The sequence below is a fragment of the Prionailurus bengalensis genome, chromosome F2 (assembly GCF_016509475.1).
Source record: "Prionailurus bengalensis isolate Pbe53 chromosome F2, Fcat_Pben_1.1_paternal_pri, whole genome shotgun sequence".
NCBI classification, from domain to species: domain Eukaryota; kingdom Metazoa; phylum Chordata; class Mammalia; order Carnivora; family Felidae; genus Prionailurus; species Prionailurus bengalensis.
In genome coordinates this window covers 12,684,262-12,702,433 of record NC_057353.1, presented here as the reverse complement: position 1 = coordinate 12,702,433, position 18,172 = coordinate 12,684,262, and the positions used below count along the sequence as shown (strand labels likewise).

Below are 18,172 nucleotides of genomic sequence, written 5' to 3'. Positions count from 1 at the left end.
AAAATTTCCTTCTGCATTGTTTTACAGTTTTCACGTACAGATCTACTTTTGTCAGATTTATCCTTAAGTATATCATATTTTTGGATGTGATTACAAGTGGTATTACTTTATAACTTCAATTTTCTGTCGTGTTACTAGTCTATGGGGAAAAAATGATTTTTCTATATTGATCTTGTATCCTGGAGTCTGGCTGAACTGACTGAGATGTTCCAGTGGCTTTCTTGTAGTTTCTATCAGATTTTCTACAAAGATATTTATGTCATTTCTTTATTTAAGACTATTTTATTGCTTTGTTTCCAAACAGGATGCTTTTTCTTGCTTGATTCGGTGGCTAGAATCTCCAGTACAATGTTGAACAGTTATGTTAGTAGATATCTTTATCTTGTTCCTGATCTTAGGAGGAAAAAAATTAGTCTTTTATCAATAAGTAGATGTCAGCTGTAGATTTTTCATAGTGGCTGTTTATCAGATTGAGAAAGTTTCCATCTATTTCTACATTGTTAAGAGTTTTTATCAGGCATGAGTTTTGGATTCAGACACATTCTGTGTCTAATGAAATGATCATATGGTTTTTTGTTTTTGTTTTATTTGTTTGTTACAATAGAGGTTATATTGATTGATTTTCATATATTAAACCAAATATGTATATTCCTGAGATAAATTTCATGATGCATTATCCTTTAAATATGTTTTTGGGTTTAATTTGTGAAATTTTGTTTAGAAGCTTTTCCATCCATGCTCATGAGGAAAATCAGTAGTTTTTTTTTTTTTTTTTTCATGTAATGTCTTTGCCTGATTTGGGTTTCATGATAATGCTGACCTCAATACAATGAGTTGGGTAGCAATTCCTCCTTTTCAAGAAATTATGTAATATATATTATTTCTTCCTTAAATGTTTGGTGGAATTTACCAGTGAAAATGACTGGACCTAGAGTTTTCTCTGTGGGAAAATTTTTAATTACAAATTCAATTTCTTTGAATGATACAGGATATTCAAGTTATTTATTTCTCTTTGAGTAACCTTTAGTAGTTTGTGTCTTTCAGGAATTGTGTGTATTTCATCTAAAATGTTGAATTAATTGGCAAAACATTGTTCACAATATTCTCTTATTATCTTTTAATAATTGTAGAATCTGTAGCGATCCACCTGACTCATTCCTGATACTCATTTCCTCAATTCCTCATTGGTTATTTATGGGGTTTTTTGCTGTCTTTTTTAATCAGTCTGGCTGTGGTTTAATCAGTTTATCTTTTCTCAAAATCAGCTTTAATTTTATTGACTTTCTTATATTTCTGCTTTGTAAGCTATTGATATCTGCTCTGAGCTTTACTGTTTCCTTTGTTCTATACTTCAGGTTTAATTTGCTCTCCTTTTTCTAGTTTCTTTAAGGTGGAAGCTTGGAAAATGCTCTATGTGCACTTGCAAAAATGTGTATTCCCTGTTGTTGGAGGGGAGTGTTCTAGAAATATCAGTTAAGTCAGGTTGTTTCATACTCTTATTGAAATCTATATCCTTGCTGACATTCTCTCTACTTGTTCAGTTAGTTATTGGATGAGCACTATGAAAATCTCTGATGGACTAACAGATTTTTCTACTCTTTTCAGAGTTCTGTTTTGGAGTCATGGATTTTGAAGATTATTATATTCTTCTAATGAATTGACTCCTTTATCGTTATGGAATAACCTTATTTGTCAGTCATAATATTCTTTGAACTCAAATCTACTTGGATTTAATACAGGCATTCCAGCTTTTTTTTTTTTGGTATTATTAAAAGGGCGTGCCATTTTCTTCCATTGGCCTTTAACTTGTTTGTGTTTTTGTATTGGAAGTGCATTTTTTATAGTCAGCACATAGTTGGGTTGTACTTTTTCATTCAAGCTGGACTTCTTTGGCTTTTAATTGGGATATTTATATTTAATTTAATTTTAATTTAATGTATTGGTTTGATTAGGTTAAATCTATTTCTCGCTGTATGCTTTCTATCTGTCACATCTATTTGTGCCATTTTTTTCTTTCTCTACCTTCTTTTGGAGCAAATGAATAATTTTTATGATTCCATTTTATCTGTTTTGTTGGGGTATTAGCTGTAACTATTTCTTTAGTCTTTGTTTTAGGGTCCATAGCATACATCCTTAACTTGTCAGTCTGCCTTTAAGTAATATTATACTACTTCACATATACTATAAGAAACTTTACAATATATGCTTCCACTTCTCCCTTCTAAATTTGTGCTATTGTTGTCATACATTTCACCTTTATTTTAAAACCTACCCTACATTGTTACTATTTTTGCTTAACCAATTATTTTATTTAAAACAATTATCTTTTAAAGAGATTTAAGTAACAAGAAAGAAAACATAGTGTAAGCCATGCAGTTACCATTTCAGTCCTTTCTTTTTGTGTGTACATCTACATTCCTATCTATTACCATTTGCCCTCTGTTTGAAGGATGTCATTTAACATATGTTGTAGTATAGGCCAGTTGGTAATGAATTCTTTCAGTTTTTCTAAGTCTGAAAAGCCTTTATTTCACCCTTGTTTTGAGGGATATTTTTGCTGGGTATAGAATTCTCAGTTGACTTTTTTTTCCTGTTAGTACAGTTGACCCTCGAACAGTGTAGGGGTTAGGGGCACTGAGCCCCCTGCACAGTCAAAATGCACTATAACTTTTGACTCCTTGAAAACTGCACTACTAATAGCCTAGTCAGAGCCTTACTGGTAGCAAGCAGTTGACTACCACATCTTTTGTATGTTATATATATTATATATGGTATTCTTACAGTAAAATAAGCTAAAGAACAGAAAATTTTATTAAGAAAATCATAAGGGAGACCCTGGGTGTCCCAGTCAACTGAGCATCCAGCTTCGGCTCAGGTCACCATCTCACGTCCCTGGGTTTGAGCCCTCCACCAAGCTCTGCCACTTTGCCAACAGCTCAGAGCCTGAAGCCTGCTTTGGATTCTGTGTCTCCCTCTCTCTCTGCCACTCCCCTGCTCAATCTCTGTCTCTCTCTGTCTCTCAAAAACAAAAACATTAAAAAACGTAAAAAAAAAAAAAAAAAGAAAATCATAAGGAAGATAAAATACATTTACAGCACTATATTCTAAAAAAAAACAAGTATAAGTGGACCCACACAATTCAAACCCATGTTGTTAAAGGGTCAACTGTACTTTAAAAAGTACAATTCTCTTTTTGCTTCCATTTTTTTCTAATAAGAAGTTTGCTATCATCCTTATTTTTTTGTTCCTTATATGTAGCATGTCTGTCCTCCCCTGTCTACATAAAAGGTTTTCTTTTTATCACTGGTTTTGAGAAATTTGATTCCTCTCTCTCAGGAATAACTACCCTTCATTGTCCAGTATAAAGTAATTGCAAACCTTTGTTTCATATATGATAAGGAAATTTTTAAGAACTTGATTTTGTTTTAATATATGCATTTGAAGTTAGAGATGTATGCATTGAAGTTTGGAGATAATATCCCCTTCTTCTTTATTGCTATTTCCACTACATCTGTTTCAGAAAGGCAATGGCTCTATTTTTCAATATATTGAATTATAGGTTTATGATTCTGTTACTGATCCATATTCATGTTTGTCTGTAAAAGTCTATCAGTTAAACATGTATTTTCTGTTTGTTAAAATATTAGAAATATTTTTAAATTTTAAATATTTAAATATATTAAAAATTAAATATTTTAAATATTTTTAAAATTTTATAATTTTAAATTATAAATCTGTCACCCTACTTTTCTGCTATTCCCCAATAAGCTCAACTATTTCTCATTCCCTGGAGACCCAGATCTTTACAGTTGGATTGCTTATTGAAAGTTTGTGGCTGTCTTATGTTTATCCCCACTCCTACAAACCAAGATTAATAAATTCTCTAATATCAGGTTTTCATTTTCTTCACATAGGGAGGAATTCTCAAAGCACTCTTGGGATTTCTTTTATTACAATGATCAAATGATATTTAAAGATTTCCACTTGGGTTTGGTGACATTTCACCTACTGTCAAAAAATATGAATCAGGTATAACTAGTGTCTTAAAAGGTATAATAATCATAGCCAGCCAATATTAATGCTGACAGACACCAAGCAAACATACGTTGACATCTGATAATCAAAAAAATAAGGTAGCATTAGAAACTTAGCTTCCAAATATCCTAAGTTATTCATTCATATATGTGTACTAATATTTAGCTATATCTGTGATGTTACAGAATAGAATTACATATAACTATTTATTTATTTATTTATTTATTTATTTATTGTATAGATCCTTATCTCCTCGCCTTTGCAATACCCACTTCCCCAAGATTCTTACTTGATGGTACTTGGGAATGCCTATTTTGTTTCAAGTTCCCTTGGTGATACTGATGTACAGCCAGGCTTGGAAATTATTGCTTTATTTAACATTACTGGGAAATCAATATTTCATAGAAACATTATTAAATGGCTTAAATTACCTTTAAGAACCATTAAACAAAAATTTAAAAATTTGGTAGATAACCTTTCTAAAATACTTTTTATGCATCTCTACCTTCTAAAATTGTGCACTGCGGGGCGCCTGGGTGGCTCAGTCAGTTAAACGTCCAACTTCAGCTCAGGTCATGATCTCACAGTCCATGAGTTCAAGCCCCACATCGGGCTCTGTGCTGTCAGTTCAGAGCCTGGAGCCTGCTTCGGATTCTGTGTCTCCCTCTCTCTCTGTCCTTCCCCCACTCATGCTCTGTCTCTCTATCAAAAAATGAATAAATGTTAAAAAAATTTTTAAATTGTGTGCTGCACTTAATTTAACTTTCTTTGGTGATTGGAGACTATGATGCCCATTTTAATAAACATCAGTTGCTGTGAAGTGATGCCTTTTGGCACTTGTTTACCCCTACACAGTTTGGCCCATGTTGAAATGGGCTAATTTCTGTTGATTTTTGTTTCTTACTTCAGTCTGTCAGCTTTTCACTTTTTGCTGCTGCTGCTGTGTCTGATTCAAACACTCTTTCTAATGTATTACTTAAAAGTGAGTTAAGGGCTTACCCAGAAGAGCAGGATCGCTAGAATTGTATCTAAAATAAGATTTGGGGAAGGTGGCTGACCTCTCATGGAACAGTGCACATGGAGATAAATTCATAATGTCTGAAGCAGCTGTTGGTAAGCCTGTGCACTGCCTTGGCACCGAAGGGGTTTCTTTTATGTATAGAAAGCACATCACTTAGCGTTTCTGAAATTTCTAATCTAACATATGGGGTCACATCTGTTAAAGGATTATTAGTCTAGAAAGGGAGTGATGTATAATTTATTAAAATAACTCTATGGGGAGATAGCAGACTACATTTAATAAACTGGAATACTTGCTGGCTCCATTGAATGCTCCCAGTGGAATCCCACATCATTTCAATAGAGGGGGCAGACGAAAACAATTGGCCTTTATATAATGTTTACTGTGTTGTATTACTTAGTGTCTCTCAGCTGAAAAATATTTATGTTAACTGTTAGGTTTAAGCTCTGACTATTGAACTCCCGCGGCTACATAGTTGATATTTACTTCTGAGGAGAACAGGGGTCCGTTATTCCTTAGCTGTAGGAGACAAAAGAAGGGTGGACCATTCTTCTTCCCTCCAATCTGCAGTGAAGGCTGGCAGGTAAGAGTTGCCCAGATTGGCCTCTTCTCCCAGGACCATAGACCTACAAGGTAGACAGTATTAGAGGAAGCAGGCTCAGAGGGGGTTCCTTTCTGGATCAAACACATTAATGTTCCTCTCTCACAGTGATAATACAATGATTCCTACCAGAAGCGCTTCCATGGCTGTCTGCTGATTGGGCTTCTCAACAGCAAATAACATGACTCTCTCTTGATATGAAAGCAGGTTTATTTCAGACCCCACTGTGAAGCAAAGCAATGGAATACTGTAGGGGTGGAAAAGTTTTCCCTTCTTCCCTTTTAGGTTCTTTGTGTGGTCTAATAATTAAATGGGCATAGGAGAGACTAACAGAAAAAAAGTTTAGTAACGTGTACTTTCTGTATCCATGGGTTACACCCTGGAAAACTGAGTAACTCTCCAAAATGACTGAAGCCATCACTTTAAATACCATCTGCAGCTAAAGGTGAAAGGTGGTGGGGCTGGGGAGTCAGTCATGGGAGCTTAGCAGGAAAACCCGATAAATGAGTATCAGGTTGTTATGCAGACTTAAGTTCTGGGCTTTCTCCATTGGTAAGAGTTTCTGTACATTGAGTCATCCCTCCTTCCTGGTAGGGAAGGATACCCTTAAAGACAGAGAGGGAGACACCCTTCAAAATGGCTATCTCCCTTAAAATGTGAATGTCTCTTACAAAAGGGTAACTTCTACTCAATTCTTGGAGCTTCTCTTGTGTCTACACTTTCTTAAAAATAACCAGCTTAAAATAAACAACATGCCAAAGAGGCATATCAGGGGGTGGGGGGGGTGGGGTGGCAAAATTTGCTCCCCTAAAATATCTTGCTCAATTCACACTTCTAAAAGAAAGAGAAAGAACTGTGTGCCCCTGTCGTCCTCCCCTGCCTGAGCCTTGGAGGGACACTGGTACGTGAGCAAATGCGGGCTTGCTTTCCCTATACCCAGCAGAAGGAATCCCATCAAAAATCTTAGTACTGGATTCTTCCAAGTCTTGAATATTTTGCTCTATTGTTTCCTTCTTTTTCATCATTTGCCTTAATCTGTAGATTTGCCACAATGTCAGACAAATTTAGAGACTTTTTTTTCTTACATTGAAATCTAGCATTGATTTTGAAAAGAAAAGCAAACTGGGGCACTTGGGTGGCTCAGTCGGTTAAGCATCTGACTCTTGATTTTGGCCCAGATCATGGTCCCATGGTTTGTGGGATCGAGCCCCGTGTCAGGCTCCATTTTGTGAGCACGGTACCTGCTTGGGATTCTCTCTTTCCCTCTATCTCTGCCCCTTCCCCGCTGTCTCTGTCTTAAAATAAATAAGCTTAAAAAAAAAAGAAAAGAAAAATTAACTTCCAATTCTAATACAGGAAGATTAAAATATGCCTTAGGTTAACTGTTAATTAACATGAATAATATTGCAATAGTGTATTACGTGATTATTTTAGCTTCAGGCTGCTTTCCAGAGAGAGAGCATGTTTCCTTCAATGTCTTATTTTAGTCTTACTCTTCCGTCCCTTAAAATATTTTTGCTTTTTAGATTATTTCTCATCATATTCCACCTTTGGATACCTATTACAAAAAGCAGTCTTTTCATATTTTGTGTGATTCTGCTTGGAGACGCATGGCAGGGTCCAGGGAACGAGGGAAGTACAGTGTGTCCCCATAGGTCCTTAGTCCTTTGTTGACTCAGAAAATGCAAACTGGATACAGATATAGTGTGGCAAAGTTATTAGATGCCCAAAATCTGTCAGGGAAATGGTTGACTCTGTTATGCCCAGAATTCGTGATCCCCGAATACCGCCAGGGAGCCGAGTCCAATGTAAAAGCAAAAGAGCAAGCTCGAGCTCAATCCCCTACCTGCACTGAAGCAGTGGTGAGATACCGGAGAGAGAGCGAGTTTCAAAAGAACAAAGGTTTTACTGGGGCCTAGGGGCAGTTGGTGAGGTAATGGCTGTGGCCTCAGCAGATTGGCTGGGGAAGGGTCCGAGTCCTGTTAGGCTGGTGAGCGGGAGGTTACTCAAGGGGAGGAGGCGTGGTCAAGGTGAAGGACACAGAACAAGATGGAGTCGGCCGGCGTAGGCCCGCCCTTTCAGACTCTAGAGCAAATCTGGTATCTTAAAAACAAATAAATGAATAAAAATAATTCCTAAAACCATTTGCTAATAAGGTGTTGGGGATGAGCAAAGTTTCCTCTCTCCAAAGTTCTTCCAGGTAGACTAAGAATTAAATTGATGTGAGACAAGATTAACAGGGGGAAATATCATTTAGTGTTGCACATGCAGGGCATACACAGACATAAAACTCCCAAGGACAGTCTGGCAACATGAGGCTTACATGACATTCGGAGCTAAGGAGCTAATAACCCCCCCAAGGTAGAGGTCTGGGGACACAAAGAGGAGGAAGGCCATTTGTCAGAAGGTAAGAGGAGATGTTTGAGAAGCAAAGGCTGCCCTTTTATGCAAATAGCTTTCTTAGGTAAAAAGGAATCTCTTAATAGCTCTCTTGCTGACTCAGGCTTTCCTTTTCAATGTAAATTTGGGCAGTTGAGGGAGGGGTAAAGTCCTTTTCCTGAATCTGCTAGGTTTTGATTCCTTTTAACTCAAAATAATCTTGCCAAAGTGGCCCATCTTGGAGTGGCCTTCCCTTGGCCCCTACAAAGATATATCCATACAAATATCCCATATAATTAAAGAACAGAATTTTAAGATACATGAAAATAAGGTATTATTATAGATGGGAGTCATGAGTAACATTGATATTGATGTTTTATGCTCCTTTATGTTTGGTAGATGAGGTTTAGATATTATCCCAATTTCATGGAAACAAAATTAAGCAAGTCACTGAAGAAAGGCAAAATTGAGGCTCAAACTCTGGCCCCCAGACTCTATACACTGTGATTACCCTACCAAGCCATGGTGTCTGTGCATAATGTATAAACCCTGGATCTTCGAGACACAAAAGGAAAATTACTGTGGTTATTTACCTTTATCCTTCAAGACAGGTAGTACAAAGGTCAACTTATTCCTTTTTACAATGTAGGGGCCAAGAGCAAGCTGCCCCAAAGTGGGCCACTTTTGCATGAAGATTATTTTGCACCGAAGACAGTTTAGATCTTATGAACTCAAGACATACTTCTGCTTTTAACTACATAGAAGAATCTAAATTGGGGGTCTTTCTCAGAATAAGAGTTATTACCAGAGGTAAACTTGATCTGAGTGACCCATCCGTATGGCAGGTCAAACATCTAATGACCAACTATTTGCTCTTCTCATGATTGATTGCCTTGTGAACTGCATTCCATCCTGTGAAGTCTCAGACTTCTACCCACTTCTTCTTAGTTCAGGATGACATATATATCTCATTTTGCCTCACTGCCTTTGGAATTTCCGTATCTGTGTAGATGCCTTGTACGTGTGAAATTAAATTTGATTTTCTCCTGTTAATCTGTGTCATGCCATTTGATTCTTCATCCAACTAGAAGGACCTTGAAAGGAACAGGAATTCTTCCTGTCTGACAACAACATGATACTTACACTAATATTTAATTCTACTCTGTCATCACTCTCAAAACCCTTAGAAACACCCTAGTTTCTTAACTTTTGGGCCAGATGCTAGAGATACAGCACAATGGTCCAAAGCATAGACATTGCAGCCGAGATAACCCCACGATCCAACCTTCTGCTGTTTACAGTTTGCACAGCCTGGGTGAGTCACATATGTCAAGCAGAGTAAGTGCTCAGTAAATGTCAACTATTATCAGCAAACAATTTTATAAGGCATTACGCAATGACTCAGAACATAAAAACAAGATGCCTTGTGAACTTATATTCTACTAAAATTAGCTGAATTTTGCAGTCTAAGAACTTACTGATTAGTTGGGTTGGAAGAATTTTCTCTGTCCTTCAAGGTCCTTCTAGCCAGAATAAGAATCAAATTTGGCATGAGGCAGATTAACAGGAGAAAATCAAATTTAATTTTGTACCAATGGGGAATCCATACAGACATGGAAATTGTGGACAGTCAGTAGGTCATTTTGAACTAAGGAGAAGTGGGTAGGGATCTGGGACTTCCAAGGGAAGGAATGCAATTCAGGAGAAGATGAAAAAGAGTAAATATTTGGTAAACAAATGTTTGCCATTTGAAACAATGGGACATACAGAACTTGGATCAAACAGGCCTTGCTAGGTTCCTCCCTGTCTACTTGCCTACTTCGTATCATGATGTAGTTAGTTATCTATGGGGGTAGCTCTCTTCCTGGAGCAGGTCCTCTAACCAAATTCTTTACAGCAGCTGTCAGGGAGGTACAGAGCTTTTCCTGAATCTTCTGGGCTTGGTGGCTTTTTATTTGAAAAAGTCTTCACGCCAAAGTGGCCCATCTTGGGGCAGCCTGCCCTTGGCCCCTGCAGTTGTGCTAGTATTCTGCCATTTGTGTTCTAAATTGCTGAATATACTGAAAAATAAGGATGGAATGAGACATGGGAATTAAGTATCAGTGTTCTCTATACTTTTTCAGGGAGGATTGGCTTGCGTATACCTTTTTCTTTGTCTTATCTTTTTCCTCTGTCCCCTCCACTATTGTCCATTGATGCTTTTTGGATTAGACCTTCTTTTTTAAAGCAAGCTACTCTCAGTTCATTCTCTTCTTGGTTGCTTATGGTTCGCTGATTTTTTTTTTTAATAGTTGATATGCCTAAGTTACAGACTGACATTGTCCTACCCTCTTCCAGAATGTCTTGATTCATTCATGCTTACATATGTCTGGAAACACTTGTCAAGGACTTTCTCTGTAGGACAAGCCATGGGCTAAATGCTGGAAATAAGTTGCAAGTAAGTTCTTTTCTCACACGAATTAACAATCCAGCAAGGGTTGGGGAGTCTTGGTAGGAAGAGAGAGGGGGTGAGCCTGCACAAGCTAAATATACAGCCAACCAAACACAGCCTGAAAAGTTTACTATTTCTAGAAACAAAATGCTATAAGAGCCCAGAAGAGAAGGATTTTTTTTTTTTTTTTTGCATGATGAAGTCTTAGATGACTAAATAGAGGAATGGCATTTAAGCTAGGTCTTAAAGGTTGAAGTACAGAGTATTCCTTGGTAGAAATAGAGGGAAGTATTTTCCAGAAAAAGAAAACACCATGAGAAGAGTCACAGAGGTGTCGAAGTTCATGCCATATTTGAGAGGCTGTATAAAGGACACCTAAAACGCTTCACAGTACAGAACAGGAGAGGAAAACAGAAACCAGGGGACAGTTTGCAAAAGGCAGTAAACTTCGTTCAAGGAAACACAACTGTGAAATAGCTCAAGATGGACATTATATCCCTTGAACAAATGAAGCATTTGGGGGGTTTTGACTTAGCGGGAGAAGTCCTCGTTTTTTTTTTCTCCCTGTGTCTCAGAGTTCAGTTAATTGAAGGTCCTTAATTAGCGTACAAAACTGTATCAAAAGCAAAATGGAAGCCCAGGGCAGGAGCAGATACCATGGCCTTCAGTGCAAGTAAGACACATGGCATCTGGAATCCCTTGTCCAGGTCGGGGTAGGGAGTTACGGTTGTATACTTTGTGTCTTGCATATTTTCAAAAGCCCAATTCTTGCTGGGCCAGTGCCATTTTTTTTTTAATTTTTTTAATGTTTTTATTTTACTTTTGAGACACAGACAGAGCACGAGCTGCGGAGGGGCAGAGAAATAGAGACAGAATCCAAAGCAGGCTCCAGGCTCCGAGCTGTCAGCGCAGAGCCCGACGCGGGGCTCAAACTCACGGACCGTGAGATCATGACCTGAGCTGAAGTCGGACGCTTAACCGACTGAGCCACCCAGGCGCCCCCCACTGCCATTTTACAGTTGGGGTGTACATCCTCTCTCAACAAAACTTATACTCCCTAAACATGCACTTTGGGCCTCTGCTGGTTCTTAAAGCAGGCTTAGCATCACTAAGGCCAGATCCTCAAATATGGGGAGAGAGCAAGTCAGTGCCCAGAGTTCCTGAACAATATCTCTGCCTTCAGCTTCCCATAATAAGAGCATTCACATAGATGGTACCAAACGCTACCATCCAAACAGAAGGAGATGCTTGGCCTTTCGCTTCCAAGAAAAAATAACTCGTGATGAAGGTCCAAGTCCCCAGTTGTAAATGAATTACAAAACAGATCCTCTTTCCTCTGCCCAGAATAATGCTGCCACTACCTGGGTATACTTGAATTCTAAGTTTCCCCAGGAAACTTTCTCTTTTGCCTCCCAAATAGATCAGCACCACTCCCCATCCATCCTTAAACTCATTCCTCTGAAGGTTAATTGTCCATTTACATCCTTCTTCTCAATACGACAGTGGCCTCCTTGAGAAGATTTCTGTTGAATTCCCAGCATCTAGCAACAGTCCTTGGAACACAGTGGGATTTTAGCAAGTAGTTGGAAGAATGAACCAGTCAGTGAAGAAAGTTGGTCTCCACCCAGAGACCTCGGGCTCTGTCCATTGTGTTCAAACACTGAAGAACTACATTTTGATGTAGTTCAAGAGTAGTCAAAAATTCCTTGATGATGTTTTGTTTGTTTTTAAAGAGTGGAATGCTTAGAGGGTGGAATGAACACTAAGAAAGGGGTGAGCAATCAGGATTAAAAAAAGTAGCTGGGTATTAAACAGGAAGAATATATAGATGTCACCAAAGGCCTCATTAGGTCTGGAGGAGCATTTTTTTCCTTCTCCTTTTCCTTTTCTTTTTCTTTCTTTCTTTTCTTTTTTTTTTTTTTTTTTTTTTACAAAGAGAAGCCTCTGAATTGTGGTTGAGTTTGCATTACCTCCCAATAGATTCATGGCAAGGAGGGGGCTCAAAATCAGATTCAATTTTATTTTTACTTTTACAAGTATTATATTTCCATGCCCAAATGCTTTTCGTACTGTTGTACATAAAGTAAGAATCCTTACTGAGAATCACTTAGGTTGTGTCTTCCTTGTAACGTTTTCACGAAGGCCATGTTGAGACATAATTTACACGTGGTTAGGTCCAAACCATATATATCCAAGTGTGCAGGGATGAGTTTTGACGTATGTATAGACGTCTAGATACAGTCTATCCAGCACAGTTAAGATACACAATGCTGTAACCCCCAAATTCTCTTGTACCCTTTGCAGTCAACCCTTTTACCCATTCCCAGCCTCTGGAATCACTTACCTGTTTTCTTTCCTCGCAGTTTTCCCTTTTCCAAAATGCTGGATAAAGGGAATCATCCAGCCAGTAGCCATTTGAATTTGGCCTCTTTTACTTAACATGATCCATTTGAGGTGCATTATGCCTATTATGGCTTAGTATGGAGCAGTAGTCCGTTGTATCACTCTGCCCCAGATGGTCCACTCCCAGGTGGACGGACATTTGGTTTTCTGTACTCTTCGGCTGTTCTGAGCAATGGTGCAGTGAACATACACATACAAGGCTTTGTGTGGACATATGTTTGCATTTCTCTTGGCTACGTAACCAGGATCAGGAGTGCTAACATGACATTCTCAGGAACTTCATTTTTTATTTTGTATGTTCAAGGATCCATGGGTGTATTTAAGCAGTGGAAGACATGGACAGAAATATCCTTGGGACAGTGTAGAGCATGGAGACAGACTGGAAACAGGGAGACTGGCTAGGAAATTGTTGCTTTTCTGCCTACCATGTGGAGACATTGCCATTTCCATCACTCTGTTTTAATGGAGTAGTTTTAGAACACAAATCTAATACAAAGGTTCTGTGTCTGTTTTCCTTGGTGGTCAAATTCTACCCAGGCACCATAATATAAAAACATCATCATTTGTGGACCAAGTAGAAATGAAAAGGGAATCAACAGTAATTTTTATGTAATCTGAGGGCTTTTTCATCCTCTTGATTATTCTTTTATTTTTCTTCTTTTTTTCTTCTTTTTTCTTAACATTTCAGCCATGGCATGGCAGGGGAACTAAGAATTTAAAATGCAACTGAAATGCACTTTTTTCCTTCTTAGTGGTTTTGTAAGAAGATAAAATTCTTGCAATGGCAGTGATTATTTTTACACAAAGTTTAATATAGCATAAATAGCTTCCTTCCAAACCATTTGTTTTTAAATCCGTGTTCAACAAAATTAACAATTCATTCCAGTACCTTCTAGGTCTACTCTGAAAGATTACCTTGATTTCAATCAACTGAAAATTAAAAGCACGGGATTTCCGGGGCATCTGGGTGGTTCAGTTCATTAAGCGTCTGACTTCAGCTCAGGTCATGATCTCATGGTCTGTGAGTTCGAGCCCCGCGTCGGGCTCTGTGCTGATAGCTCTGAGCCTGGAGCCTGCTTCGGATTCTGTGTCTCCCTCTCTCTCTGACCCTGCCCCATTCATGCTCTCTGTCTCAAAAATAAATAAACATTAAAAAAAATTTTTTTTAAAGCACAGGACTTCCAAGTTCAAAGAGAACTGAGAACAACCGGCCCAAGTGACTCATTGGTAGATGAGAGAACATTGAGGCCAAAAGCACCTGACAGCCTGGTTCCATCACTGACCATGAGTGCTCCTTGTCGTTTCTGTGGCTTGGCTCTGTGCCTCCCCATCACAAGAAGGAGGAGATCTGTCTGTGTTTTTGAGAGTCGGGAAAATCGCCTTAGGCTTCTCATACATTTAAAAATAAAAATAGCCATGATGGGATGAGACTTGAATTTCAAAGAGAGGCGAAATAAGAACTATTACGTTTGAAGATACGTGAAAAGAAATATGTTAAGGTTTTTAATATTTTGTCTATTTTTTTGTGATAATATTGAAATATTTTGACATTGAGATACTTACAGCTTAGCTGTTCAACACGCATATTATGTTGGATGTCCTGAGCGGGCAGTAGTTTATTTGTCTTCTTCTAGATAAGTCTCGTGTTAACTTTATAAAACGGGAGACAGAGGTGGGAAAACCAGTGACACCAGCAGTAATATACTCTAGTCGGGTGCACCCTGGGCTTTCTTGGTCCCACTGGCATTCTGCCAACAGACACTTCTGCAAAACCAAAATGAGCAATTGAGAGACGTGAGTCAGTGTTGAGACGACAAGACAGTAACTCACCACCGTGAATTCTCATCTCGGTCACACGTCAGTTTATTTTCCATATCCTTAGCGCACATGCTAACGTATAGCGACACACAGCTGGAAATGCCCTTTATTCCCTATTTTGTCCGTCTCTGCTTCAGCCGCTTATATTTTTTAACACTAGGGGTCCTGACGGGGAGCCTGCGTGGCTCAGTCGGTGAAGCGTCCGACTTCGGCTCAGGTCATGATCTCACCATTTGTGAGTTCGAGCCCCGCATCGGGCTCTGGGCTGACAGCTCGGAGCCTGGAGCCTGTTTCAGATTCTGTGTCTCCCTCTCTCTCTCTCTCTGTCCCTCTCCCACTCACACTCTCTCTTTCTCTCTCTCTCTCTCAAAAATAAAATAAATGTTTAAAAAATTATTTAAAAAAACCAATAGGGGTCCTGAGGGTTCAGGGAGGGGGAAGAGAAAGATGGAATAAACAAATAAAAGAGCATAACATTTTTTTTTAACGCATAAGGAATGAAATAAATGAAATAAAGGAAAGATGATCAGAGTGTCAGCTTTTTTGCTGATGAAGCCTCAATTGAAGGATGGGCAGGATGAGCAGGAACAAGGGGTTTATTAGTAATAAACCCCAGAATCAGACGTAACTGCCCACTTCCGGCAGCAGGAAACAGGCCTGGTTCCCCCACGTGGTCGCCTCAGACGTGCCCTTGGGAGGAAGAGAAGGGATGGGACTGAGTCACCCGAGTTTGTCATATCCCCCAACCCAGTGAGCAGATAAGTCACACCATCTCCCCTGTGGGGAGAGGCAAGAGGCTAAGAGGCTTTAGGAAGTGTCCTTCCCTTTGGAAACCATTTGAGTGGAAACCATCCTTCCCATGTGGATGAGCGAGGGGAGGCGTCAAGGGACTAACCCTTTTGGGACCTCAGTGACATGCCTGTGAAGTTAAATTCCCTATGGGTGGGAGGTCGAGAGGATAAAAGGAGATATACGTAAAGCACCCAGGGTGGAGGCCAGCCCAGAGTGAATGCTAAAAACAAAATAGTAGCGATTCCATTCAGTCTTTCTTTGGACAAATCCACACGCTCCTCCTTTGCCGTTTTATTTGCCATCTCTAGCCGGTTTGGTGGTTTGGACAACCAGATGGATACGGCGCTATCCTCTGAAAGAGAGCAGACATGACAAGAACAGATTAGTGAGCAACAGTGCCTTTGATTTCTTATGTGCTGAGCTTGAGACATCAGTGTCACAAATCACAGGCACGTGGATTTGTGATTTTTGTACTGCCAAAGAGGGGCACCTGGGTGGCTTAGGCAGCTGAGCGTCTGGCTCTTGATTTCAGCTCAGGTCGTGATCTCGCAGTTCATGAGGTCGAGCCCCAGGTCAGGCTCTGCGCTGACGGTGCGGAGCTTGCTTGGGGTTCTCTCTCTCCCTCTCTCTCTCTGCCCTTCCCCTGCTCGTGCTCTCTCTCTCACTCTCTCTCTCAACATAAATAAATAAACATGAAAAAAATTCAAAAAAAAAAAAGAAACTTAACTAGTTAATTTGTAGTTCCATTTGGAAATTAAACTGTTAAAGAAAGCCCAGTACAGGGCTGAAGACTGACCCTGAAGACAGCATCCCAGGGACCAGCAGGGGGCAGGAGCCAGAGAGGAGCTGGGGGGAAATGCAGAGTCCAGAGAAGCACGAGGAAAACCAGGAAGGCGGACAACACAGAACAAAGTCAAGGAGAGGGATCGTCTCAGGAAGGAGGGAAGAGTCAGCCGTGCCAGGTGCTGAAAGAAGCCAGGAGAAAAAGGAACAAAAGGATTGGCAGAGAAGGCCGTAGGCATTGGAGCACCTTAGTGGATGCCAGGCACTGTGCTGTATGTTCATGTGCAATTTTGACTTAATTCTCAAAAACAATATCCCCATTTTACAGATTAGGGAAGTAAGAGCCAGAAAAGCTTTGCTACCAGCTTGGCTTAGGTCACAGAGCACCGAAATCACAGAGTTGGGACTCAGACCCCCTGCCTTCTGGCTCTTAACCGCTGAGCTCCCCTTCCTTCCAGAAGACTTGCTTTTGCCCTGTGTTGGTTGAGGAAACCAGGGCACTGTGAGTTGAGGGGCCATGAGTGAGGGGTGAGGAAGAAAGGATGGCAAGTAGACGAGGGTAGCCCGACGTTTGTCCTGGCTCGTGTTGGTTTGCTTTAAGACGATGAAGACTTCAGCATTGTCAAGTGACAAGAGATGCTTGGAATAGAGCCAGCGAGTGAGGAGACAACTAGAAGGTGCAGAAGGTCGAGGACAGGTGTGTGTGCGCGGAGGGGCGGGATCTGAAAAAGGAGAGCCCCTCCTCCTCTGTGACAGGAGAGAGGCAATTGGATGTGTAGGTTCAGTGTCAGAACATTAGAGAAGGTCTCTTCTGTCCTCATTTCCTCATTCTGTCCCCTCCCCCCATCCCACTACCAACCCCCTTCTCTATCTGGAACATCCCATTTACCCTTCAAGGTCCCGCCCTTGTCACTCTCCTGAGCCCACAGGACGGTCTGCTGTAGGCTTCCAGGGACCATGCGGCCTCCATCCACCCCACAGGCACTGCCAGGTGTGCACCAGCAGGACTCGTCCCCCTCCTGCTGGATGTGACTTTATGCTAAGTGAGCATGAATCAGTTCAGTCTGCATCTAAGACATGGTGCCTTGTCTTGATCTCAGGGTTGTGAGTTCAAGCCCCGCATTGGCTCCACGCTGGGCCAATTTTCAAGCCCAAATTTGGGCTCCACGCTGGGCACAAAGTTTTAAAAAAATCTTAAAATAGTACAAGTCGTATAGGAGAAGGGCCATGAAAGAGAGAGATGCAGGGTGCTGTGGACTCTAAGCCAGAGGGGAAATGACATGAGGGAGGCAGAACTGAGCACTTACGTGAGTGACACCTGGAGAAGCCTTAGGAAGAGTGTAGTTTAGAGCTAATTGTTGCAGGATGAGCGTGTTTTCAACTGACAAAGGTAAAAAATGGGCCATTTTACTTAGAGAAAGTAGTATCCGAAATGGCACAGAGCTTATTTGGGGAACACAGGGTGGTCCTGTTTGGCTGAAGTATGGAATATGGCTGGAGTGGTATCCATGATGCAATGGAAGAACCTTGAGCACTAGACTATGAAATTCTGTTAGCGGTGGCTCCCTTGAGATTTCCCACTGACTTTCCCATTTTTATCTTTATCTGATCGGAAACATTGCAGAAATATTCAAAAGCTATTTTAAGCAGTCTTTTGCACTTAGCCCAAAAGTTGACAGTAAGAGTTCATAACTCACACCTCCCATTTTTATTCTGGAAACTAGGCCAGTATCCCTCGTGAGTTTCAGGATGCCAGTACCCACCCAGTCTCCCAGGAACACCTGTGACCGTCGGAGTAAGGGCGGCGGTACCTCCCTTGGCAGCTACCGACGGTGTCGTGCTAGGGATGGGGGTGGGAAGAGGTGAGCCGGGAGTGGGTTTGCTCCTGCAGCTGTAGGTTTCTCATTAC

The 18,172-nt window shown here is 40.3% G+C and overlaps 1 protein-coding gene across 1 annotated transcript in view; it reads left to right on the top strand.

The window, feature by feature from the left end:
* ASPH (aspartate beta-hydroxylase) overlaps nt 1-18,172 on the top strand; it is a 222,555-nt gene that overhangs the window by 128,636 nt on the left and 75,747 nt on the right. The window lies entirely within an intron of this gene.